Source organism: Austrofundulus limnaeus, unplaced genomic scaffold, assembly GCF_001266775.1.
Source record: "Austrofundulus limnaeus strain Quisiro unplaced genomic scaffold, Austrofundulus_limnaeus-1.0 Scaffold97, whole genome shotgun sequence".
NCBI classification, from domain to species: domain Eukaryota; kingdom Metazoa; phylum Chordata; class Actinopteri; order Cyprinodontiformes; family Rivulidae; genus Austrofundulus; species Austrofundulus limnaeus.
The window spans coordinates 260,497-266,348 of record NW_013952499.1 but is presented as its reverse complement, the minus strand read 5'-3'; the positions used below and the strand labels follow the sequence as shown (position 1 = coordinate 266,348).

General features: G+C 37.1%; 1 protein-coding gene across 4 annotated transcripts in view; it reads right to left on the bottom strand.

The window, feature by feature from the left end:
- The window catches only part of zzz3 (zinc finger, ZZ-type containing 3), a 29,412-nt gene extending 23,607 nt beyond the window's left edge, over positions 1 to 5,805 (bottom strand). For 3 of the 4 annotated variants that reach the window (XM_014012998.1, XM_014013000.1, XM_014013001.1), the window contains exon 1: positions 5,700 to 5,805. The gene's annotated coding sequence lies outside the window, so the exon portion shown is untranslated. Of the gene's footprint in view, positions 1 to 5,243; positions 5,639 to 5,699 lie in introns of those variants that run through there. The other variant, XM_014012999.1, reaches the window with a different exon arrangement.
- Positions 5,806 to 5,852: the final 47 nt, after the last annotated feature.

Below are 5,852 nucleotides of genomic sequence, written 5' to 3'. Positions count from 1 at the left end.
AGACTGATGATGACAAACCACATAAATGCAAACATTAGAATTAATCAATTATTGCAATTTATGCATTTTTTGCGATATGCATTGCACTGGCTGTTATCATGATAATAAATTTGCGATATATTGTGCAGCCCTACTCAAAATAATCTTAAAAAACACCAGATTTTTCTCTACAGTCTGCTGTATTGGAGCAAAGCTCTGTTCACATGCAGAYATTCCCCTTTGACATCACTTCYTGTTACTTGACATACGAATATCTCAACAACTGTTCATCTCARCRGTGTGATTTTTGKGGGGCAATATAGCAWTAATGTCCAAGTATCCAAAAACGCATATATTTMTTATAAAAGATGTGATATCACGGCACTTCAAGGTTGCATCAAACTGAGTAAACCCAGTCTCAGAGGTTCAACRGTAATGATGGAATACTCCAGAGTAGGGCAGCAAATGATTTTCAAAACTATCAAATACAAAACAAAGTTATACAAGTGTGTTATAATATATTCATTAATTTCCACCCAGGACGCTGAGTATTAAKGAGCCAACCACCCCTCACACTTCAGCTACTTTCAGTGTGAACAGTTTACGGCCCAGAAGTGACCCAACATCACACAACACGTCAGCATGTGTGTATCACTTCTGAAGGTGCTGTGTGATTGATTAAATTATTATTATCTGCCATGTTTGTTTCCTTTTTTACATTTGAGCTTTCAGCTTCCCGCCTGGGAGCGATGACAGTTAAGGACAGAAACAACCTCAAGTATCATTTGCATCACGCTAGCAGCATCAATAAGATCACATACCACTGTTGACCATGTTGGTTTAGATTCAATTATCTCAATATGGAAAAACCAAAATGTTACGTAAAACAAAGCAAACGTAGCAGGAGAATTATCTTCCCATCTCAGGAAGCTTTTAACATGTCTAAATTGGAGAAGCTTTAAAATGCACCAACAAAATCAATAATTGCATCAATCAGCATACCCCTACTTCTATGATGTGTCAGGAGAAATGAGACGACCTTTCAGATCAAAAACGCTTTTAAAAACATTGAATAATATCTGGTTTAGTACCACATATTAAAGTGACCTGGGTGTAGTTTAAAATAAAAACAAAACTGATTTTGTGACTTTGAAACCATCATAAAAAACATCAGATTTTGGCCACTTTTGCCTGCAGTGTGAGTAGCTTTTGTTTCWTTCACCACTTCCTCCATCTCTTCCAGGAAGATACCAATATTGTTCCAGCAAGTGCATATTTATTTCCTCTCAGAAGAGCTTACTGCTTATCCTGAGCAAAATAAGAAAGTGGTTTGCCGCATTGTTTTTCTTACATCAAACTCAGATGCAGACTTTGGTTAGTCGTTATATTGTAAAACTCTTGTGCCTGAGGGCCAACAGGCTGCAGTCCTTTCAAGACTTTTGGGAACATGCAACAATTGAAATGCTTAAAAGGACAAGTATTATAAACAAAGCATGACAATGAACTTCCTACCATGATTAAAGCAGCAGCAAAGTCTTTGAATAGCCCCTCTGAGTCACGCTACAATATCCTGCTGAGGAAGGTGTACTATGTAAACAACCTTATGCAGTAATAATAAAAAAATAATAAAAGGTCATGGATTTTATCAGGCAACATTAAGAAATCTTTTTATAACTGAAGCMAAGCTTAACTTCAATTTAAAAACCAAATACACACACAGTTTTTATCAGCCAACTCATGAGATTATATAAAAGGGTTGTACAGCAGAACAAAGAGGGGGAAAACAAATTATAAAAGATAGTTTTTGTACAATTTTATAATCCAACATCAAACATTATGTTAAGGAAGTTTGTAAAACCTTTTCTAAATTACCTTCAGGGTAAATATAAACATGTAAACGTTTAGCTGACTGAAGTTAAAAGAAGATTAGGGTTTCATCATATTAGAGCTGCACGATTTATCATTTGAGCATCGTCATCTATGTGCAAYACTGCAGGTCCTGCCACGGTGCAGGCAAATTAAATCAACGTCTTATCTACAGACTAAACTACTAAACGGCTGCGTGCTAAGACTTTTATTTTGACGGGTTGCTTCCGCCAATGGAAGCAGGTGTCTTCGTGTCAAATTAAAAGGCTGGAACTTTCATTTTGTTGAGAAACTTTTGGGACAATTATGGCGACGCTTTTCAAAGAAGCGTCTGCGAATTCTCGATCTGTGGAGGAAGACGACTAGGATCTTGACGAAAACGAGGAAGATTAGCAAAGTCGCAGAGAACTGGAGGAAAAGAGGTAAAAMACATGAATGCTAATAAAGGAAACAGAAACTGAGATAGACAGAGGTAAGAAGGGAAGTGGTATAATGCAATTCAAGTTTGAACATGATAGCAGGAAACATGAACTCCCAACATAATATAAAAGGTAAGAATAACTCAAATAGACAAAAAACATGTGTAATAAAAACAAAAAAGAGGTCATTGTCAACAACATGGCAACAAAATTTTAAGTATTATTCAAGTCGTCTGTTGAAAAATCCTATATTTTTTTCATATTGCAATATATATTGCAGGGTAAAAAAAATAAAATAAAAAAAAATCACAAAATCGTGCAGCCCTATTACACACAATAACGTATCCAAAAGCTCAACGAACACACAGAAAGGTAAGTATCTCCTACATTATGTTCAAAATATGGCTGCAACAATACATGTAACCCGTATTAAACCATTCAATACAGATTTTTAAAATTTATTTTATCAACTTCTGAAGATGCTCTGTGTTGAAGGATCAGTGGATCTGTGTTCGACTACTCCACCTAGGCTGCATTTCTGAGCGCAGATCCACTGAGAAACTTGCCGTTTCAGCAACATTTAATTTAAAAACTGTACTTTTGAAGTTAAACAAATGTTCATAATTATTTTCAATAATTACAAGTTAAAAAGGGCATGGAAATTTATCTTTTTTTGTATCGAAAAAATATTGAACCGAACCGAATCATGAATYCTCGGTATCGTTGCACCCYTAGTTCCAAATAGTAAATCTAAAACAAAGCAACAATAAAATCCTTGCTCAGTAAAGGAAGTACATAAATAATTTTAGATGACAATATGACACGGATATACTTTACCTCAAGACAAAAATAAATAAATACGGGCTCAACTGGTGTTCCACTGAAGAGCTAATTTATTTTAGCATCCTGTCCACCAGCAGGGCGAAGCTGTGTCAAAATCAAATCATAAGAATATTCTTGCTTTTAGTTTCACAATCTGTTCTTCTAAACTGTGCTTAAAAAAGTGACCTGCAACAAGAATTACCATATGCACGCATTACTCACACTCCACTAAACACTCCAGCTGACAAAGCTGATGTGATTTGTCGATGCGTAAAAGAAAAAGAAAGAAAGAAGAGAAACTGGAAACAAAACGACGACAGTAGGGGGCAGGTTGTTTCAGACAGTGCACTCGTCTTCAAAATCAACACAACAAAACTAATTAAGTCACAACATCTGCTTCAAAAATAAGAAAACAAATCACTAAATCAAAAAAAATAATTAGTTTTTCTGTTCGGCAGAGAAAAAAGAAACAGAAAATATATTTGCTCACACATCCTCATCTGAATGATTAACTTGGACTGAGTGGAAAAGCCTCTATCAATAATTAATTACTGCACAGTTTTATATTTAAAAACAGATGAATAGAAGAAAACACCATGTCATAAATCAACCAACTTCAGCCCAAGCTCAARCTACTGTTAAACAGGCCTCACAGAGGAGGAATGGCCGGAAAGTGACTACCAGATTCAACCATGACAGTGCTGCTAAGAATAAACTTATTTTTTAAAGGAAAATCTGGAAAAAAACGCACACTTAAACATCACAAAACTAGTTCCCTCTGTTAATGTTAAGACTTAGTCACACTATATCATTCTGAAACTGAAACAGGAGAAATGCTGAACGTTAAAAATAAAAAAGGGTCATCATTTAACACAAAATGATAGTTTTGCTTTTACTAATGTGGCTGTTCTGAACAATGAAATTGTGTTTTAAATAAAAAAAAATACCTTTAAATTAAGAGATTAGTTACATTGTGGCTTTATATATAAATCTAACTTGCACCAGGATGTTACAAAAAATWATTAAATACAGAAAAGGGCTAGACACCTCATCTTCAGAGGAGAAAAAGTATACGACACTGTGTGTACTCTGAGTATATACAGAAAAAGAAATGTTTAAAAGTGAGTTTATATATTAAAAGTAAACTTGAATGTAATATCTCTCTAATAATCTGGTGAACCAATGCGCCTTACTGCTCCTGATTTTTTAATACTAACATGGTTATAAAACATATAGGCTTGAATCATAAAAAGGTTACTAATTATCAACTAATTATCAACAAGCAAAACTAAGTTACTACCTTGACATGTGGGGCTGTAATAACACACTTCCTGTTCCAGTATGAAAGCTTGTTTGGCTGTCAAGTAAATGGTAACACGTGTTGATTTGAGTGCATTGTCAATTTAATGAGTACTTCACAAAAAAAATAACCCAAATCTCTTTACATTGAGATGCCAAGGCTGTTAGCTTCAGTCACACATAAAAGCAGAGACATTTAAAGCGAAGTGTGGACATTTTTGAGAGCAATCAGTCGAGTTAGTGAGAGCTAAATGTGTTAAGTCCCATTGTGTTGTACTAGTTCATCTCTGTTGTTGACCTAAAGTTCAAACACTTCCATTGGGCCTGCTGGCAACGAGAATTTCGGCGAAATGTTGCTGGCATGATAGGTACCGACAGGAATCGTTCAAACCCCAAAACATCCCTGCTAATCAGGCAAGTTGTGGAGACATAAAGGATGCTGTCAAACTCACCAAAACTAACACGGCGTCACAACCGCACATGCAGCCGGTTAACACCAATTTAAAGGCTGGTAAACTYCCGAAAAGATTTAAAGTCTCACTCTCACGCAAATCCACGCGACCAGTCCACGGAGCTCAGTGGGTGAAAAGCTAAACGTTAGCACGGCACAACTTCCAGGGAAACCTTACTTCCATCTAGCATGTAGCTTACAGCGCTAACATTAGCTAACTAACTTACCGCTAGCTCGCAGCGAGGCACATATAAAACATTAACAGACCCGAAGCCAATGCGCAAACTGTTGCAGAACAGAAATAAAATAGTACCCTAAACACTCCGTGTGCCCAACAAGTCGTGAGCAAGTCGTTTATGATCTGTTTTTCTTATAATTAATGAGTTAGCCAACTTGGCTAACGTTACCTTAGCTAGTTCTTCTCGACTAGTTTTCCTGCAGAGAAGAATCGTGTCGAATTTGAATGTAGCTCCTCTTTTCAACTTCACTGGCATCGGTCACATGCTAGCTGGCTCCACGACTGATGTGGACGTTGTTTACAGCACAGTAAAAAGACGCAGACTTAAGGCAACAAACTACAAAAAACTGTGTGCCTCACCGAGGTTTATATATTTCAGCTGCAGAGAGAAGCGGTAGCATGTTTAGCAGCGGCTAGCCGCGGCTAGCTAGCTGATTGTTCCGCGCATAACTTTGCGGGTAATATTTTTGGGTGTGCAGCCGACAATTATGGCCACGCACGTTTTTTCATGTGCGCGCGAAGGAATTCGAGCTGAACTGTTCTRCATAAACACCTAAACAGGGGTACATTTTATAAACAGCTGCTTCWTCTTTTTTTTTTTTAAAGCTCGAGAATGAAGACATACCTCACTTCCGTAAATTTGCTGCACGCTCGGCCGCAGCCATGTTTTCAATCCCAGTCCGGTGTGTGTGTGTGTGTGTGTGTGTGTGTGTGTGTGTGTGTGTGTGTGTGTGTGTGTGTGTGTGTAGCCGCTCCTGTGAAACTCCCATTGAGGCAA